Source organism: Eschrichtius robustus, chromosome 8 (genome assembly GCF_028021215.1).
Source record: "Eschrichtius robustus isolate mEscRob2 chromosome 8, mEscRob2.pri, whole genome shotgun sequence".
Taxonomy (NCBI): Eukaryota; Metazoa; Chordata; class Mammalia; order Artiodactyla; family Eschrichtiidae; genus Eschrichtius; species Eschrichtius robustus.
The window spans coordinates 82,545,233-82,567,273 of NC_090831.1; positions in this window are offsets into that span (position 1 = coordinate 82,545,233).

Here is a 22,041-nt window from a genome sequence, read left to right on the forward strand (position 1 = left end):
TCACAGTGTTATTAGGAGGGTGAAATGAGAGCGTGTCCATCAAGCACTTGTCATATAGAATGGGCCCAATGAACCCTAGCTATAGCAATAGTAATGATGAGCATGACAGTCTGTGAGGTTTCAGGCCTGTGACTGTCATGCTCTTCAACTGTCTCACCCAAGGTACTAAATTGTGTCCTCTCCCCCAGTGTCTTCCATTGTATCTGGACACCGCCGAAAAGTGTGTTCCTCACTGACCTACCGCCGGAGCTTTGCAGTATGTCTTACATCCTGTCTAAGAAGACACAGAGAATAGCTCGTTTCCATGTCTCAAGCAGGTAAATACAATTTCAGTCGTCTTGGCTTTCACGTTTGTAGCTGCTGCCGCCAAGATAATGTGGACCTGGAATGAAAACCAAGGGAATTGATTAACCTTGTAGACAGCCAGGCCGCTGTTGGAAGTGTCTGTGTCTCTCCCTACACTTGTCATGGCCTCTGCCATTGCTCCTTTTAAGTGTTGTTGGTATCTTCAACAGCGCCTCATGGCTTGAGAACACAGCTTGGAGGCACATCAGAAAGAGGAATGTCACAGCCTGCCCATTGTATTAACTTGCTCTATAAGCCCGTTGCTTCAGAAAAGAAGTCAGATGTGTCGCATTCACACACTTGCAAGAAAAGTCATTGTGCTGTGAGGAGAGGAGAGTGGATCCAGTGGCTGAGACCCCACAGCTGTTCTGCCCCTTGGCCATCAGCTTTGAGAAGTAGGCCCAGGTGGTGTTGACCCAGCTGTAAGGCACAGACACATGCCCTGATAAATTTATGGAAGTGCTTCAGTCTCCTTACACTTAGTTTGGAAGGGCCACCTCCTAAGACCAGCCACAGGCTACAGCCTCAGGGAAGTTGGGGATAATTACATGGTAATTATTTATAATAAGTGCTTCCACTCTCAGCACGATTATCCTTCCCTGGGTTGCTTGCCTTCTTGTGCCTGGTTTATGTAGGGAAGTAATGTCCAAATTAATCTATATCTTTTTGTAAATGAATCTAGTCTCCTCTGATGATCCAGCACCCTTTGGCAGCAGGTGTTAAGCCTTCCTTACAGAAGGCATATTTTCAGTATCCCTTCGGTTATAGAGAAAGCCAGGCAAACAAGACTTTGGTGGATTAAGGATGAATTATGGGATTAATATAGACTTGGTCACTAAGGACAGCAGAGCTACCTCTGTGTAAAGCCGTGACAAATAATCACAGTGAAGCTTTGCAGGGCCTCATGGTTTGCCGAACACTTTTCATGTATATCATCTCTTTAATTTGCACGCCAGCCCTGCAAGGTATATATTGATGTGATGATGAACCTGCCAGTACGCTCACTAAAGTATCTGATTAAGGGCACAGCATGGCTCATGGAGAAGACTGATGGGGATTTGAATCCCAGCTCATTAGCGGTGTGACCTTTGCTGTGTTAATTAACCTCTCTAAGCCTTCAGTTTCTCATATATGGAAAGAGGACAGCCCTACAGGGCTGATCTGAGGATTTACTGACTTGCACGTAGAGCTGATATAACAATGCCTGGCCCGTTGCAAGCAAGTTATTCATTTGTTGAAGGCAAAAAATTTACAAATGATAAACAGAGATCAAAGGAACCAAATTGGTGAAATGGCATGTGGTGTCTCCTCTTTTTCTTTTATTCAGGTTTATTTTATTTTCCTCTGATGCCAATAGTGGTTAGTCCAGGGGCTCTCCTTACTAACAAAATATTGTGCCTGTGATTAATTGCGTGATTCAAAGAAGAGTTGGCCTAGAAAAGGGATTCTCTATTTTTCTGGTTCTGTAACCTCTTGAGGGCTTCCAAGAACTTCAAGAACTAAGTAATATTACCAAATAAAGGGATACAAATGAAATAGGTGAAGGGTGGTCCTCGGCAGGAATGCTCAGTCAATGACATGAAACATCATGTTGTTTTTTATATAGGGTGGTTCAGGCTAAACTGCTCAGAACCTCCTGCTTGGTTGACTTCTATGGGTCTAAAAGATTCTCCCTTGAATTTAAGATGGCTATACTCTCGGAGCACACAACAGTTGGGAAGAGAGGATGCACTAGAAGACCAGTTCCAAGGTCTCTTCCTTCTCTAGTCTCTGCCACTGGCTACAGCCTGTCTCTCAACTCTGGTTTCCTCGTCTGAAAGTGGATGTTGTAACAACTCATCTACTCCATCCACCTTTACTACCGTCCTCACCCCAGAGAGTGGTGATGGATAGCTAAGTGAGCTGAGGAATAAGAATGCCCTGGGCTAATTGTGCAGGGCATGTCGTGGGTGGCACAGTGATCACCAATGTGATATAAACTGCCAGTGCTTAATTGGTCCTCTTCCACCCCACACAGAGATCTGTCAGCAAAAAGAATAGAAAAGGAATGATCCCTTCCTCTTCTCAGAAGAACTCAACACTAGATTCTCAAAAATCTGGGCTTCTTTGCAACCAGAATGGTCAGGAGAGTTAATAACCCCACTTTTCCTCTTTCTGTGTACCCAGTTGTTCATTTCTCTCAGGAAATTCTTGACAAAAACAAGCAAACAAAACAAAACACAGTCACTATTCATTCTTTGTGGATTCCATATTTGCAGATTCGCCTCCATGGTTTGGATAACAGGGCCCTGAGAATTCCTTGCCCAAATGTCTACAAGTCTGATTCCAGAGCCTGCATGCTAATCTTTTTTGGATTCCGGCTCCCCTTGGGGGGTGTCCAAGGAGCATGCTTACAGATCTTGTATGTATAGGATAGGGTGTCAAGGAGCAGGACAGGCTAAAAGGCTATCTTGCCCTATACTACCATGTTCTAACATAGAACGTTAAGGAAGGAGTCTCAGAATTCTAAATTCAAATCTCATTTTCCAGGTTGTTATAAAGGCATATTTTTCAAGGTAGGAAGTGTTGGAAGACGGAGAGAATGAAGAGTGCCCACCACTGAACTAAGAAGGTATCCTGAGACTGAAAAATGAGGTAGGCAGTTGCATATAATCAATGGATCAGTTTATTGTTGGATAAATTACAGAGTGGAATTGGGTAAACGGCGATACCCCTGTTTGTACTGTAATTCTCTGCTCCGCTGAGGGGCCTTTGGGACGTTTTTATAGTTAAACTAGGATATGGGGGTATGTGCTCAGAGACAAGGAGTGTATTCCTAAGTCGCAATCGTATCTGACTTATGATGGGTAACTGGTCTTGTGGGTGCCAGAAATGCGTCAGTATCATTGTTTGGAGACTAACAGAGCACAGAGGCCACCCAGAACTAATGAACATTAAACAATATCTATTAACTATAAAGCCCTTGACAATAGAGAAGAGATTTACTACACATTACAGTCCTAGGTAGTTTCAGTGGAAGGACAGGAGGAGCTGAACAGGCCCAAGATGGTATTGGTTATGCTAACAGCCATACAAGAGGGTAGAACGTATTTTGTTTGTGACTTGGTTTATAACTTTTAAATACTTAGACATATGGTACTTGGGGCTCCGTTTGTACTTTAGGCTTGGAAAGAAATGAACCGTTGGTGAGTCGGGTTACTAATATTTGGGACTATCATAACCTGGTTTACTCTGACTATTATACCAGGGTAGTGGGTTTCACGGTTACAGAACCTCTGTAGCCATATGATCTGGCAGCATGGGTGCCAGTAGGGGCTCAACTCAGCAAGTAGTGCTGGGAGCCTCTGAGAATGTGACTGTGTTCTGTGGTGAGGGCTGCCATGGGGGCATGTCTGTAATCTACCTGGGGCAGGGTGCCGACAGATAAGGAGCAACAGTCAGAGCTGCACGGAGTAAGTGACAGAGCAGTAGGACCGGAAAGATTGTGAATCCCGAAGATCAGGCCCCTTCCCTTATATAAATGAGGAATAGCTACTAGCATGTTCTAGGATCTAAATGGGAGAAGGGAGACGGGAGATTCCCCATCCCTTCTCCTTATCCCTTTAAACCAATCGTTTTTGGACTTCTCTCCAAATTCAGCAAGGGTGAGCTCAAACTGGATTTTTTTCAACAATATAAAAAGATAGGACATTTCTTATACTCCAGGTGTGACAAAACAGTGCACATCTGACCAATATATAAAGTACTCTTATTATCGTCTAAACTTGGTTGACACCATTTCAGAGAAAACAAATACATTTTAACGGCCTAAATAAAAAAAGCAATTATCAAAAAAATAAATCTCTTTTCAAAGTTAGAGGGGAAGACAAGGACCCTCTGGTCCTTGAAAAAGGTATTGAGCTCTAAAAGCAAAAAAGGCACTGAGCCCTAAAAAAACAAAAGCTATTAAGCCCTTTTGGCCCTTAGCCAAAAGCCATGCTAAGTGTATCACACACGTTATCTCATTTAGACCTCACCCTAACCCTAAAAGGTAGGTATCATAGTCTCCATTCTATAACAGAAGTAACTGAAGAACAGAGATGTTCAACAAATTTGTCCAAGGTCAAAGAGCTACTAAGTGTCGGCATCAAGATTCAAATTGAGGCCTATCTGATACTAAAACCCCCATCCTTTTTACATCTATGTCTAGTGGCCTCCATTCTGAAGCTTAAAATAAATAATTGGATTATTCACATCACCTGCTCTGCTTCCCTGTTTCTAAATCCTGTCCCTTTTGCAAGGTCACCAGTGGACAGTTCTCCCTCATCTGGGACCAGGAAGTTAGTCTGGCTGGAGGGGGCCAGTTGACAAATCTCATCTTTGTGGTGGATTTCTTATAGGGTACAGAGCAGCTGGAGAGGACACTTCTTAAATACCCTCTGTTTGTGTTGAGACAGTATTAGGGCATCCTGTTAGGGTCTGAGTGCTGGGCAATAAGCCATGAGCTGACGGGTCCATTGGAAGCCACATACTCCTACAGAGTGGATCAAGCATTCACCCTTTGGCTGTTGGTTTAGCAAACTTACTTTTACATTCAACCTTGTTTTTTCCTCTCAAATGTAAAGAGGGCCAGGGGTAGAGCAGTGAAGCATGATAAAATGGAAGAAAGTTTAGATACAGGGTTATCCTAGACTTCAGAGAGAGGCGCTTTGAAAATCATGCATGTACTTTGAATTTTTTGACATCACGATCTTTTTTTGTCTTCCCTTCCCCTGCCAGACTAGTCCATTTTCCCTCTGTTTGTAAATTCTCACACGGCATGTCACCTTCCTTGCAAATCTGTTGCGAAGTAATCACATCTCTGTATTAGGTTCCATTTCTAAAAATGTCAAAACAAATCTCAATGATTAAATGCAATGGATTAAGCTTTAAGCTTTTTACTTCTCTAAAATTGATATGATTTTAATTAGAAAATTATAAATCTAAGCCACTGTATCACCAAACCACCTCCAGAATACGTATAAAGCTCTAACTCTGAAAAAAAAAAGTTAAATTCTATATAATGACAGTGATCTTGTTAAATAACCAGCCACATCTCGTTTTATTTCATTTGGGTTGAAATTTTGCCCTGAGGCATCTGAGAGTAAGACATCTCTTATAAAGGTCATCTATGAGAGAACCTTTGAATTTTTTCTCTGTCTATAAACTCTAATTAAATATGCATTTATTGGTGTGATTTTGTCCAGGGAGCTTTTTATTAGTATAGAAGTGACTATTACTCTCTGACATAGTTTATCCATGGCATTATGCTAAATGTTGAGATTTTTCGGTTCTGCATAGCTAAAGACAAAGTCCAAGAAGTCGTAATTCTTTATCAAAACTGACACTTGTTTTATGCATTTGGGGATCTGTGTAGAGAACGCTGCCCTGCGTTCTCAACGTTAAAATCCTATGGCTGCCAGTCACCAATGCATCTAATTTTAACACAAGAAAAAATGTCTAGCAAACATCAAAACAAAAGCTACCCTTCGAGCTTAATTTTCTTTTTCATGCATTTGTCCGTTCTGCTCCCTCTTGGTGTCAGCAGGAAGTAATCTCACTTTTGGAAAGGAAGCCAGTATCCTGGCTGTGCTGACAAATTGTAGGGAAATGATTGCTGAATTTTATCCCTCTTTATTTCCAAAAGAAGAAGAATGAAGAGCTCTCTTTTCTTCCACTTAACATCCTAATGATCCACATCTGCAGTTTATATTGCAGCTACCCATACCTCTGCACAGGAAGAAAAAAAAAAAAAAAAAAAAGAATGAGATGTGACATCCCTCCCCCTCCCCTGCCACACCCATTGGAACCTGTCGCTAGTACATCCTTAATCAGTCTCTGAAATTGCTGTGGGAACTATACAATCCTACCCCAGTCAATGCCCAGCCCCTGCTGGTTGAGGCAGCTACATAGCTTGTGGTAAACTGCTATCCACTATTCCTCTATATTTAGAACTTCTCTACAGAAATGGCATTGTCTCAGTCACTAAGCTGAAAGCTACTTAAAGTTAGTTTTTCACAGTTGTTTATTCACAGTCTGTTTCATGCACCCTTCATTCACCTTGCTTTAAAAAATTTCCGATTGATGCACAACCACAGAAATGCAAACTGTTGAAATATCGCCTCCGAGAAAATTGACTGTGATTTGCATTTTGCTAATGTTGGAGTGGGTCAAAATGTTATTTTTCTCTCTCTTCTCAGTAATGTTTCATTAAAGGTAAATTCTACTCCCTTCTACCAGTGAAAAGCCACTCAATGACCTGAATAAGATCTGGTGATAGGAAACATATTTTCAGTAATACTGAACTCATTTTTCTGCCAGAACAAATTAGTCAGTAGCTATCGTGTATGTCACAGAGGTTTCCAAGAGGCACTTAGGAGGATGCTAGAAAAAAAATCCTTCTCTGTAGATTATTAGAAATGTCATGGTGCTAATGGAAAAACGCTGTGGTAATCTTTTTGTTTTACTCTTCTCTCCTAAACTACTCTTTCTTGTTTGCAATTCTGCTCTTAGAAGATATCTTTTGAAAAATGGTTCCAAAGAGAAGCAGAAAGGAAATTTTATAATTTATCCCGGAAAGGGCAAGATAGAGGGGTAATCAGGTAATGGAGGCAAAGATGCAACTGAACTAATCATTTCTCTGAGTTCCCATCTTCACTGAAAACTGAATAAGGAAAGGGAAGTGGGCTGGGTTTAGAGGATGCTTTCCTTAGAGTAGGGTATGTTAGAAATAGAGTGAGTCTCTGAATGAATGACTATAATCAAGGACTGTCTTCCTTAATGTTCTTTGGAATTTGAAGGAAAAGCAGTTTACAGCATACGCATAACCCCTTGGGACGTCAGTTTCCACCATCTTGTAATAGAGCAGACAATTGCTACATTTATGGGCTGTTGAGGAGATTAAATACCATGATGGGAATGAAACATCTAACATGATGTCTGGTCCATAGTCATAGAAAACCAGAGTAATGTGTAAAGCTATGATGCAGGTATGTAGGGGTGGGGGTGGCTAAATCATGAAAATTCAGGCAGAAAGACTGACTTTATTTACTGTGTAGCCTGGTCTTTATGTGATTGCATTACTATCAAAGTTTATCAGAGAGGAAAAGTGACTCTTCGGCATCCTCTGCATGATCCGTTTTCTCATGTGTGGAGTTGACTGTGTATTTGTAGGGACAATTTATGCATTTCCCCCAACTCTCTGTTATAATGAGTTAGACATGATTTGAGTTAACTTTTTTTTTTTTAATTAATTAATTAATTTATTTTTGGATGTGTTGGGTCTTAGTTTCTGTGCAAGGGCTTTCTCCCGTTGCGGCGAGCGGGGGCCACTCTTGAGCGGGGGCCACTCTTCATCGCGGTGCGCGGGCCTTTCACTGTCGCGGCCTCTCCCGTTGCGGAGCACAGGCTCCAGATGCGCAGGCTCAGCAATTATGGCTCACGGGCCTAGTCGCTCCGCGGCATGTGGGATCTTCCCAGACCAGGGCTCGAACCCGTGTCCCCTGCATTGGCAGGCAGATTCTCAACCACTGCGCCACCAGGGAAGCCCTTGAGTTAACTTTTTAAATATTTATTTGGCTTCATCGGATCTTAGTTGCGAGAGTTAACAGTTTAACATCAAAGTGTTCCCTGGGATTTTGCTGGTTCCTTTTGGCTTCTACTCGAACTTAAAAGAGATTATTAGAAGTAGTATTTGTGGTTTCATCCTGTCTTAAATATTTACAGATGCTTAACTCTTAGAGAGATACTTTTCATTTTCCAGCAGATTTAAACTCTAAGTATAAACATTCCTTTGTTCCAAATGAGACATCCTCCAGCAATCGAAATAACCTATGCAGTTATTATTCCACTGGAAGGTACCCTTTACCCCCAAGGAATGTGCTATAAGAGGAAATTAAAACCTAGCTGCCCAAATTAAAGCCTATTCAGTCATTAGATGGCTCTTTAGTCTTTTTGAGCCTCGTGTGCCTTCTGGGTTGCAGGGAGGAAGAAGGCCTTCCAGAGCAGGTGAGGAGAGGCTACTGCAGACTCCTGTAAGCAGGAGTGTGATTTATCTAAGAATCACAGAATTTAGACCTGAGTTGGACCTAGGGCATCATCCTCTTCAGCTCCCTCAATTTGCGGACAAGGAAACTGAGCACAGAAGAGGTTAAATGGTTTTTCCAAAATCCACAGCTGTTTGAGGAAGACTCAGAGTTAACCCACAAATCCCTACAACATCCTGAAATCACAGAGCCCACTAGTCCTGAAGGTAGGGTGAATTTCTCTAGACCCATGTGCTTTGGATGGTGGAATTTGAAAACTCTCTGGGTTGATGGCTGCCTCAGAAGAAATAAAAAACCTATTCTTTTTAAAAGGTAGAGCATTTACAATGTGTTTTATTTTGTATCATATCATGTACTATCACTGAATTGATCCTGAGTTCCATGGTGTCGTGATATGCATTTAATCTGTATTTTGTATAAACAAACTGCTAGTGATCACTACCTAAAGTAGTTTGGAAAGCTAGGTAATTGAAAATTATGAATTCGACTCTTTTGAAAATGCAATTTTGGCCAAAACAAATGTCTCCTTTAAAGAAGCAGAAAGTGGAATCTGTGCATGGCTTGTTGAAACTAATTATTTAGAGTCAAAGGATCTGGGAGCTGGAAGGGATCACACAGATCAGCCAATTCAGCCCTTTATTTTACAGAAAAAGACACTGAGGCCCATTGAGTTTACCCTAAAGTCACACAAACCAGTGACAGAACTGGAAAGTGTAGCCCTCCAAAACAAGACTGATCTCTTTTTCTACTTAACTGGAAAGTCTCACTTAGAGAACATCAGGGTAGAATCATGATGACTTATAAATGTTCTCTAAATTTTTGTAGAATTTATAATTTATCCAAATCTTAAATCCAGTGCATTGATTCAGCTTACCTGTCAAGGACTAATCATTCCCATGACACTGTCCAGGTTACAGTTCTCACAAATAAACATTAACTGGAAAAGTATATGAATGTGATAATAACAAGCAACAATAAAATTAAGGCAATTCATCCTTAATCACTTAAACACAAGCACTATATTTTGGTGTTAAATGTGAAATGGCAAAGAAATATGAAATCCACATCAGTGCCAAAAATCGAAATGGGCATACAGAGGTCCTCAACTTTGTTTCAAGGAGAAGCAGTGGCTCACTTCCCTGTTACATTGAGATCTCTCAGGGAAGGTTTGGAAGGCCCATGTTTCTAGAGGGCTGGAGGCAAGGGCAAGTGCCAATAATAAAGTCCCTCTGTGGAGCGGGGAAATGGGATGCCTGATATTAGACGCAGCCTTCCCACAAGTCCTCTTGGCCCTCCTTCACCTCCTTGGCAAGTTTGCTCAGTTGTCACCTTCTCGGTGAGATGTCCCTGACCACCCTGTTTAACCCCTCCCACAGCGCCCACCCCAGGATTACTGACCCCTTTGACCCTGTTCTATTTATTTTCCATAACACTTAATCACTTGCTAACTTAATTCACTTTGCAGGCTGTAATTTACTCATTATTATGCTAGAATATAATAAGCTCATGGGAGTAGGAAGTGTTTCGTTGTTTTTGTTCGCTAATGTATTGCAAGTACTTAGAACGGTGCCTGATATATAACATGGTCTCAATAAGTATTTGCAGAAGGAACTAATGCTTTCTCCTCAAATGGCATTCTTTGGGCTGTCAAAGGTGCCCACCTTTTTCTTCTTCCCATTGGTGGTCACTGTCTTCTGCCTGGGCATGCCCTGTCCATCAACACCCAGTCATGGTGAAGAGCCAGGCTTCATTATTACCTTGCCCTCCTGAAAAATAAACACTGTGGGTTTTGGCTCTCTGATAAAGATAGCCTACTTTCTTAATATCAGTGTGATTTTTCAGCCCTCATAAATATTTCTACATGTTTAAATCCTACTCAGTTTGCCACCTTCTACATTCTACATTAACCTAAAATGTGTATTGAGCACCTACAATATGTGCAGTTGGTGCCAGACATTCAATGGTGACAGGAAACATATGTAGTATATTCTGGAATTTATTAGACTAGTGTCCCATAAAGCTTCTCTAACTCCCTGATACTCCTCCGGTCAATTCTTTTGTACTTCTCTGGGGCAGACAAGGTTACTTGCTTATCCATCAGTCATTCCCCTTCCTGTTTGCTGTCTCAATTTAGTTTGGGCAGGGCAACAATGTGCTAGGAGTTGAGTCATGTTTGACCTCAGTCAATCATGGCAATCCCTTTCCCCTTTGCCAGTGACTGTTCTACAAGTGGTCATGTAACCCAGTCCTGGTCAGTGAATTGTAATGTGAATTCTAATGGAAGGCTTGGGATAGATTTTCCTCCCTGTTAAAAGATAGGGGAAGTTCAGCAAGCCCCACTCCAAATCCCAAAGTCTTGATTCCTAATTTGGGTGGTGTCATGTGAGAATGTGATACCTGGTGCTGTGACAGCCATCTTGTGACCATGAGGAAAACCATCACATGTGCACTAAGGATGGCAGAGAGGAAGGACTGAAGGTGCCTGGGCTCTAAATGAGATTGTTAAGCCAAGTCCAGTCTGAGACCACTCTATCTCCTGACTTACTGATCACGTTCACGTATCTCTTAATCATTGATATCTCTTAATCACTGATATCAAATCTGTAGTCTTTTCTATTTTTGATCAATGTGAAAAATTATAGACTATTTTTGTCTAAAAATATCTGTCAACCTTGGCATAATAATATTAAGAAAAGATTTTACTTTCTTGAACTTCTCCTCTATCATTGAGGTTTTCTTACTTTTGTTAACTTTATTTTCTCAACCTTCTTTTATAAAAACTTGATTCTATTAATTTATTTTCTGTACAATAATACCTATAAGCTGTCTCACTTCTTACGAGATATTATCTTAAGCCCCTTCTTTGTACCTTATTAACAAGATAGGGTAAGGTGCTCAAGATTAGGGGAAAAACTTTAATGTTTTCAACATTATCCCAGACCAGGCTCTCATGGCTGAGAGTTTGGCGAGGGAAACAGGAGGAAGGAGCAGAGAGCATGGTTGCAACATTTCCAGTCCTCTTTGAACACTGCTGCCAATGAATCTTCCTAAAACACTGCCTGCAATAACATCTTTCTCCTGTTTAGAAAATCCCAAGGACTCTGTAGAGCCTGCCAGATAAGGCTTCCACCCTCTTCTTAGTGTTCAGCATCTTTCACAATCTAGACCCAATTGACCTGTCCAGCAGGAGCATCTCTGCTTGTCCTGAATCTCACTCTTTACCCAGTTGGATCTGTCTATTTGCCTGTAACTTTCCTTACCCATTCATGCTTCTGGTCCTGTTTATATTGGTCCCTCACCTGGAAGGATGCCCATCCAAATTCTACCCATCCTCTAAACTGTGTTATTTACTAGTTAGCCACAGGCTCCATGTGGGTACCTGAAAATTGCATAGTGAGACTGGCCTTTTTACCCAACTTTTAATTTAATTCAATTTAAATTAAAAAACTGATAATTGAAAATTAAAAACTTTTGCTCAGTGAAAGACCCTGTTAAGAGGTTGAAAAGACAAGGCACTGACTGGGAGAAAAAATTTACAAATTACGTATCTTACAAAGGATTCATATGTAGAATATACAAGAACTCTCTGAACTCAACAGTGAGAAAATAAAAAATTATTTATAAAATAGGTAAAAGTGTTGAATAGATATTTCACCAAAGATATATGGTTGGCAAATAAGCACATGAAAGTTGTTCAACACCACTAGCCATTAGGGAAATACAAATTAAACTCCTAAAGATGTGTATCAATACACATCTATTAGAATGTCTAAAATAAAAAATATAATAACAAATGTTGGCATGGATGCTGGGAAATTGGATCTCTCAGACATTGCTGATAGAAATGTAAAATGATACAGCCACCCTGGGAGTCTGGCAGTTTCTTATTAAACATATGTTTACCACACAACTCAGCAATAGCACTTAGACATTTATCCTAGAGAAATAAAAATTTTAAAGTTGATGCTGGAATGAGTTAAGACTTTTGGGGCTGTTGGGATGGAATGAATGTATTTTGTATGTGATAAGGACATGAATTTTAGGCAGCCAGTGGCAGAATGCTATGGACTGAACTGTGTCCCCCAGAATTCATATGTCGAAGCCCTAACCCCCAACGTAACCCCAATAGGGGCTTTTAGGAGGTTAAATGAGGTCATAAAGGTGGGGCCCTAATCTGATAGGACTGTGACCTTATGAGAAGAGGAAGAGAACGAGATCTCTGTCTGCCGTGTGAGGACACAGTGAGGAAGTGATCGTCTGCACCTCAAGGAGAGAGTTCTCACCAGACACTGACCCTGCTGGCACCTTGATCTTGCACTTCCAGTCACCAGAACTGTGTGAAAATAAATTTCAGTTGGTTAAACCACCCAGTCTATGGTATTTTGTTATGGCAGCCTGAGCAGACTAAGACAGAGCTATTCAGATTATCTGTTTCTTCTTGAGTGATCTTTGGGAGATTGTTTCTTTCAAAGAGTTTACCTGTTTCATCTAAGTTGACAAATATATTGGCACAAGGTTGTTCATAATATTCTCTTATCTTTTAGTGTCTACAACATCTGTAGTGGTATCCTCCCTCTCATCACCATAATTGGTAATTTACATCGTCTCTTTTTTCTTATCAATCTAGCTAAAGGTTGATCGCTCTTATTGGTCTCAAATAACCAGCATTTAATTCTAATGATGTTCTCTATATTTTGTTTATTTCCTACTTAATTTTCTATCTTTTGTTTTCACTATTATCTATATTGTTTCCTTTCCTCTCCTTAATTTGAGTTTAATTTGTTTTTTCTCTAGTTCCTTAATGTGGACGCTTAGGTCACAGATGAGAGATTTTTTCTAATGTAAGGATTTAATGCTATAAATTTCTCTCTAAACATTTGTGATATTGTGGTTTGTAATTAGAAATATGTATTTGGTCTTTGTCTCCATTCCTGGAAAGAGCTTCTAAAACTTCTGGAATTTCCTAAGTGATAAGAGTGATGAAAGTGTCTTTTGTTATTTAGAACAAATCCTTTTCAATCACACCTGAGTTTACATTAATGAGGTGATTATAGAGAGCCCCTAAAGGTGGGGGCTTTTGCCAAGGGAATAAGCCCTGTGACTAGAGGGTTGAACTTTCAGCCCCATCTCCTGACCTCCAGGGAGGGGAGAGGGGTTGGGGACTGACTTAATCACTAATGGCCAGTGATTTAATCAATCATGTTTAGGTTGTGAAGCCTTCATAAAAATCCCTAAAGTGTGAGGTTCAGAGAGCTTCCAGGTGGGTGAACTCATGGGGGTCCTGAGAGGGGGCAGGTCTGGAGAGGGCATGGAAGCTCCACACCCCTTCCCCATACCTTGCCCTATGCATCTCTTCCATAGGCCTGTTTCTGAGTTATATCCTTTGTAATCGACCTGTAATCTAGTAAGTAAACTGTTTTCTTGAGTTCTTTGAGATGCTCTAGCAAATTATCAAACCCTAGGTGGGAGTCATGGGAACCTCCAACTTATAGCTGATATGTCAGAAGCACAGGTGACAACCTGGACTTGAAATTGGTGTCTAAAGTGGGGACAGTCTGTGGAACTGAGCCAGTAACCTGTAGGATTTGATGCTATCTCCAGGTAGATGGTGGTAGAATTGAGTTAAATTATAGGACACCCAGCTGATGCTGAGAGTTGCTTGGTGTGGGGAAAAAACTGCTACATATTTGTGACCAGAAGTGAAGTATATTAAGAGCAGAATGTTGTAGGAAAGTGGAGAAGAAACAGGAGTGATTTTCCTTTACAATACTACTTTAGCAACATAACACAAATTTTGATATATCTTGTTTCATTTGCATTGAGTTCAAGATACTTTCTAATTTCTCATGTGACTTCCTCTTTGACCCATGGGTTGATTAGAAGTGTATTTTTTAGTTTCCATTTTGTAACATGCTTCTCCTAAAGGACTTTTTTCCAGTGTTTCTGGTAGTGCTGAACTGCTAGTGACGTATGTCCTTAGCTTTTGCATCTATCAAAAAATCTTTATTCTCCATTTTTGAAAGATATTTTTACTGGGTAAAGAATTCTAAGTTAACAGTATTTTTTCCCAAATACTTTAAAGAGTTTACTCCAGTCTTCTGGTTTGCATTTTTTTTTTTTTTTTGAAGAGAAATCTACTGTAATTCTCATCTTTATTCCTCTGTATGTAAAATGTGTCTCCCTTTCCCTTCCCCAACCCAGCTCCTTTTAAGATTCTTTTTTACTGGTTTTCAGCAATTGATTATGATGTGCTATGTTGTAGATTTTATCAGTTTAAAAAGTTCATTGAACTTCCTGAACCTATATATTTATAGTTTTCTTCATATTGGGACAAATTTCAGGCATTTTTTGTTAAAATATTTTTCTGTCTCCCCTTCCCATGATCCCCCTGTGACTCCAATTATACATGTATTAGGCCAGTTGGTGTTAATGTATAGATCACTGATGCCCTGTTCATTTTTGTCCTGTCTTTTTTTGTGTGTGTTTCATTTTTTGCAGTTTCTGTGTCTTCAAGTGCACTAAGCTTTTTTTCTGTTGTGTCTAATTCGTTAATCCCATTCGGTGGATTTTTTATATCAATTATTAATTTTTCATCTCTAGAAATTTGATTTGGGGTTTTTTAAATATTTTTAATTTTTCTCTTCATTGTGTTCATGCTTTCCTCTTACCTTCTTAAACTTGACTACTAATTCTACCATTTGTGCCATTTTGTTTTGTTCCTATTGATTGGTTTTTCTCCACAATATGAGAAGTATTTCACTGTTATTTTTGTGTGTGTGTGTGCACAAATAAACAAGAGTGTATATAATGTATACATACAAGTTAAAGAATACTAATAAAATAAACACATGTTTAAAGCTCCATTATTAAAATAATAATAAGCTTATTGTTCCAAAGAAAATATTACCACCACCTTATCAGTCCCCCCCGATCACACCCCTCCCTCAGTCCACTCAGAGGTGACATCTATGTTGAATTGTGTGCTTCACTAAGATGTATTTATTTATTTACATACTTATTTCTATTCCTAAAACAATATATTATTTTTGATTATTTTAAGCCTTTCCCAAAACACCACAATTCTTGACATATATTTTTCACTCAATATGATGTTTTTGAAATTGAACTGAATAAAAGTGTATATCTTTTGTTCATTCATTTTCTATACTGAATGGTATCTCATAAATAAGTATTCCCAAAATTATCTATTTTGCTGTTTCTGCATGTGAAAGCTATTTCCAGTTTGATTTTTATTTGCTTACCAATAGTGCTGCTATAACCACATTTCCAGTTATCCCCCTTTCCAAGCACAAAGAAGGAGGAATTACACTTCCTGACCCCTTGTGGTTGGGTAAGTTCATGTGACTTGTACTGACTAATGAGTTATGAAAAGATGTGTGCTGCTTCCAGGCTGGAGCAATTAATTGCTGATGCAAATACCTCCTGACTCTCTTCCCTCTGGAAAGGAGACCTACAACATTCAGGAAGTGACTGCTGTATGACCTTGGGAACATGAGTGACTATGATGAATAGAGCCTCTCAACTGACCTACAATGGCTAGTTAGTGTGAGACATAAAATTTTGTTAGTATAAGATTCTTGGGTGTTGGCAGCAACAATATAACCTAGTCTATCATGATGTAGGAAATATCTCATTGTGGTTTTAGTTTGCATTTTCCTGCTTACTTAATGAGGCCAAACATCTTTTGATATTTTGCTGGCCATTTTTTGTCCCTTCATAGAATGCTCATTGATGGCTTTTCCATTTTTCAATTGATTTCTTTGTCTTTGTTTTATTGATTTATAGGAGTTCTTAAAACATTTTGGATTCTTTTGTCGGTTTTGTTTCAAGTTTCTTTCTATAATTTATGGTTTTTCTTTTAATCCTGTGGTTCTTTAAAAAAATAGCTTTTCATTTTAGAAAATTTCAAACATATACAAAAGTAGAGAAAATAGTATAATAAACCCTCATGGAGCCATAACCCAGGTTCAGCAGTTATTGACTCATGGCCACTCTTGTTTCATCAGTAATCCCTATTCATTCCCCTCACTGGTGGATTATTCTGAAGAAAATTCCAGTCCTCACATCATTTCATCTGTGTATGTCTGAAGAGAAGATCTCTTTGCTATTTGTAGACTCAGCTTTGTGTAAACTCTGTTCCCGTCTCCCACCCTGCACAGGCCGAAGGCTTTTTCCCCTTCCCCTCAAACCGAAGCTGTAGGCTTCTGAGGAGCATTTGTGTTTCAGCCAACCAGGTGGCTTTAGCCATCCTTTCAATTATATTGGGCTAAAAGCACTAGAAATAATTAAGTTTAGTATATACTCATGTTGCTTAGATATTTACTAGTAGGTGTGTTTTATGCTCGTATGTTTTTTACACGTGTGTGTGTTTACCACTGTCCATTTTAACCTATAAGTTTCTAAAGTGTATGAATTGTTCCTATTTGCCTTGTTTGAAATAATGCCCAGCCGAATGTGATTCAGAATTAAATATAGAATAAATTATATTTGTTGAAAGTGGACATCCTGGTAATTGTCAGGATATCGTGAGGAAAATGAACTCAAGTTATGGCTTGATTTTCATAGATAGTTCTAATGGGTATAAGAAGAAATTTATCTCACATGGAACAAAATGTGGGATTTTTCCGTGTTCTACTCGTTTCAGTTTTCTTTTTTTCACACCTATTCTAGGTAGTCTATGCATTGTATGTTCAGCACTGTTGTTTTTTAAAGGTACTTAAAATATGTGGTCCTACTATGGATAAAGGCACTATACTGATATTACCATTCTACAAGAATCTGGAAGGAGCATTCTGTCATTTAATCCCTTCAACTGTATCATCTAATCAAGTTGCTTCTTCTCAATTATTTGTGTACAGTGTACTTTGTCTTTCAGAGTTTAACAATTCCGTTTGCATACCTCTCTAAAATAATGTTTTTAATAGTTATTTTAAGCAACACTCCGTTAGTGATTTCTGTCCTATATTTTTTTATAAATGTCTAAATTTAATTAAAAAATAAATACAATGGTTTTATCGCTTTTATATTATCTTTCACTTAAAAAAGGAGGAAGAGCAGATTAAGTAGCTGACAGTATATCAAAGAGTAACTGAAAAGACCAACACAGGATCACTGCCTTTTCCTGCTTTTTCTCCTTTGGTTTCTACCAGTTCGCATCCTTTGCAGGGCTGTCATTGCAGCGCTGTCTCTTTTCCTTGGGGCTTGCTTAATACGTTTGATCCAGAAATGCCCCTCCCTTCCCTCTGACCGCTGCTTGCGCAGTTGGCATGCCTATAGCTCTGCTTGCCCTTATTCCATGGTTATCTGGCAGGGATAAGAATTGTGCATCCCTTTGATCCTTATATTTGACCTTCTTGATTAACCCGGTGCTTCCAGACTTCCAGCTGAAGCCCATGGTCTAGAGTTGTGCTCAAGGAATCTCACAGAGTAGAGAGGCTTCCCTGAGCTCTTGAACCTGCTTCTAATGTGCTTTCTTGGCCACTTTATGTTTAGCAGTTGATTGCTGGTGATACTAATGAAACTTTTCCTTTGTTTTAATATCTGACATTTTTTTCCAATCTTCACTACCAGAGCAACTCTAGGGAACAATGAATCTTCAAACGCCAGATTTTAATATGCCTTCTGTATTAGGGTTCTCCGGAGAAACAGAACCAATAGGATATAGATATAGATGGGGAGAGAGAGAGAGAGGAGAGAGATTTATTATGAGGAATTGGATCATACAGTTATGGAGGCTGAGAAGCCCCACAAGCTGCCCCCTGCAAGTTGGAGATCCAGGAAAGCTGGTGGTATAATTCAGTCGAATCCAAAGGCCTGGGAACTAGGGAAGCCAATGACGTAAATCCCAGTCCAACGGCAGGAGATGAGATGAGACGCTCTAGTTCAAGCAGTGAGGCAGGAAAAAAGGGGCAAATTCCTCCTTCCTCCACCTTTTGTTCTATTCAGACCCGAGTCTACCAATTCAAACGCTAATCTCATTTGGAAACACCTCACAGACATAGCCAGAAGCAACGTGTAATCTAGGCATCCAATGGTCCACTCAAATTGATGCATAAAATTAATGATCACACTTTCCTTCATGCCAGTGTTTCTTTTATCTGCATCCTTAATAAAACATTTGTTCGATTTGATCCCAGAGGTTTGCCCTTCCTTTAAATTAATTTGGATGCTGTGAATGTTAGTCCCCCTGCTCCCACATAGTTCATATTTTCTCCAGTTGTTCATCGGATGGCTCATTTAAGTAACTTGTACCTATCCCCACTTTATACTGGCTTTTGAAAATTTAGTGAGTATTTCTAAGAAAGACCAATCATTACGTGACAAATGTATGTCTTCTAGTATTTTTGTTCCCAAGCTCCGTGGAATCCTTCTGGCTTTCTGTAATATCTGACCTCCGGCAAAAACAACTTAACAGTGCTCTGTAACTCAGCCGATCCATTTCTCTAATGGATACAAACCCACATTTCTCTTACTGAAAATGACTGTTTACCACGTATGTCAATCAAGCTGAAAGGTGCTGAAAGTAATGAACTGCCAGTTTGGTTCCCAGTTCTGACTCTTGATTGCAAAGCCCTGTTACTACTTACATATGCACTGCTCTTTCACAGGAAATAACGGGCTCTGACAGCACCTTATAAGCTTCCCACTCCGTTCTTTCTGCCACACTTCCAGAAACCAAAAAGCCCTTAGGAACACCCAGGGGATTTCACAGGTCTGTAAGAAGAACAACCTGTTAATTGGGCTTGGTTATTCTGTGGGGATAGCATTCAACATAATACGTGTGTAATGGAATAACTTACAGCATTAGCCAGTTCAGAGCCCTGAGGATGAGCTTGCCAGGAGAAAGAGCGCCACGCCCCAAATAAGCGAGTAGGGTGGGACCCCAGAGGGAATGAATTTACCCAGAATCCTCTTCAATTCAATCCTGAGGTTTTTATCAAGAGTCTTCTGTATACAGAGTGTAAGGTCAGAGACTTTTAATATTTCATTCACATGCGGGCAGGAAAGACAAGCTCTAAAATCTTGAGATACTATTTAATCAAATTCCACAAACTAAATATCTGCCAAGAGACAAATAATTCAGAGCATAAACTTGTTGCAGCCAAATCCAGGCATGTGACATAATTAAGAAAACTACCAGTGTGTCTCCAAATAATGCATGTTCGTTTTTCAATATAAACACATGCCAAAAAGGGATAGGCCTAATCTCAAGCCAATACCAAGTTAGAATACTAATGTTGCTGTTTAAAAGTAGCCATTTCTTGATTTGGAAAATAAAAATATGGTTCCTTCTCTCATAAGGCCTTTCTCTCTAGGGTATGTAGTGTGACAAATAGACAGGAAAACAAATAGGTTCTGCAAACAGTGCAGAATAACAAACCTAAGTAAAACCTTTTCCAGTTATAGTTAAGAGGTTTTTGGTTGTTCTTAAGGTACAGATGTAATGAAGTGATAATCCTTTGACATAGAATTTAAGGGGTACCAGGGAAAGGATACCCAGTCCAAAATGGTTTCTCCATATCCGTATCACAGTGCCTGAAATTCGCTATACACTCTTGGGAGCTAAAGTACCTTCCAAATTTTAGTCTCTAGTAGTTTTGATGCTGAAAACTCAGCCTCTTTGCACTGGTGCCAAATCGAATCTCAGAGACGGAGTTTTGGGTGAAGTAGAAAAGAATAGCTTTATTGTTTTGCCAGGCAAAGGGGGACACAGCAGGCTCGTGCCCCTCAAAACTGTGTGTCCCAACCCAGGAGGATTTGGTGTAGAGTTTTATAGCAATAGTTCAAGGGTGGAGTTGCTAATAAGGATCAGGATGTGTGCAGGGCCTGCAGTCCTTTCATTGGGCCTCAGGTGGTCTCCTGATGAGCTTCTCTGGTTCTCCAGGCTATCAAACCGTAGCCTTCTCTCTGGAATGAGGACTGCTTCGTCAAGTAGTTTATCCTCCATTTGTTGAGGGTTTTAGTTCTGTAGAAGAGGTCAAAGATAGTGTTATGTGTATCCCTTGAGGTGGAAGCAGGACCCTGCCCCAAGGCTGCACTATTGTTTCTTGACTGCTCCTCCCTTGTCTCTGCATCCCTCCCTTCCCTGATTAGCAACTGTTCGAATCTGCCCTTTGGAACTCAGGGAAGGTTATGGAGGCTGGAGTCTATTCCCTACAAACAAGAAACAGGGGACATGGAAAGTCTTTGTGCCCAGGAGCCCCACAGGGTCCTGCTTGGTTTCAGTTTCAATGAAAAAGGTTAATTCATGAGCACATTAATCAACATTATCATCTTGAGTAAGATTTTCTATGGCTTACATGTCTCCTTTTAGAGTCCTAAGAGTTTGAGATTGGAGACTAGAGTGGGGAGGACACATCTAAAGCATGAGGTTTTCCTTGGGAAGGATTGAAAAATAAAACTAGTAATTTGAGGCGTATTATGTTCCAGGCACTATGCGTTGTGCCTGAGGCCATCATGATCAGTTCATTGAGCAATCCAGGGACACCCATACTTTTATCAACCAGGCCTCTTGTAGTGGCAGGGAACACAGTAAAACTTAAAAGGCTCTTCTCTCTCTCTCTCTCTCTTTTTTTTTTTTTTTAATTAGGTAACTAAAAAGTCTAGAGGTTATTTCTTTCAGGTACAGCTGGATGTGGGTGCTTGAACTGTGCTTTCAGAATCTCTTAGCCTTTTTTTCCTTTGGAGTTATCCTTATGAGATCTCCTGGTTTACATGGCCTCTGTTTTGGTTTGTCATCTCAAGAGGAGAAACATACTCTCTCTCCCAGCATCCCTATCAATCCCAAATGGAACTTATAAGGGACTTGGATTGGCCTTGCTCAGCCCTGTTGTTCACCTGGGTAGTGGGGCTCCCTAGACCATCACAAGAACCCAGGAAGGCACTGGAATACCTGGGTAGAGTCAGTACAGAGTAAAGCATAAAGTGGGTAATGAGAGACATGAGGACAGGAGGCTGTGTTAGTTTCCTAGTGCTGCTGTAACAAATTACCATAAATCTAGTGGCTTCCAGGAACACAAATAAAATATATTATTTCATAGTTCTGTGGATCATAAGTCTGAAATGGGTCTCACCAGGCTAAAATCAAGGTGTCTGCAAGGATGCATTCTTTCTTAAGGCTCCTGGGAAGAGTCTGTTTCCTTGCTCACGCAGGTGTTGGCAGAATTCACAAGTTGTATTCGTAGGACTGAGGTCCTCATTGCCTTGCTGGCTCTAGGTCATGGTCACTCTCAGCTTTTGGAGGCTGCCTGGATTTGCTCTCTCACGGCCTCTTTCATCTTCAAAGTCATCAACAGTGGGTCAGGTCCCTGTCTTGTTTTGAATCTTTGCTGCCTCTTCTTCCATTGGATTTCTCTGACCACAGCCGGCAAAGAGTCTTTGTTTTTAAGTACAGCAGTCCCCCCTTATCTGCAGTTCCGCTTTTCATGGCTCTGTTACCCGAGGTCATGCACAGTGAAAAATATTAAATTGAAAATTCCAGAAATAAACAATTCATAAGTTTTAAATTGCACACCATTCTAAGTAACATGGTGTAATCTCGAGCTGTCCAGTTCTGTCCTGCCCAGGACCTGAATCATCCCTGTGTCCAGTATATCCTGAAAGTCACTTAGTA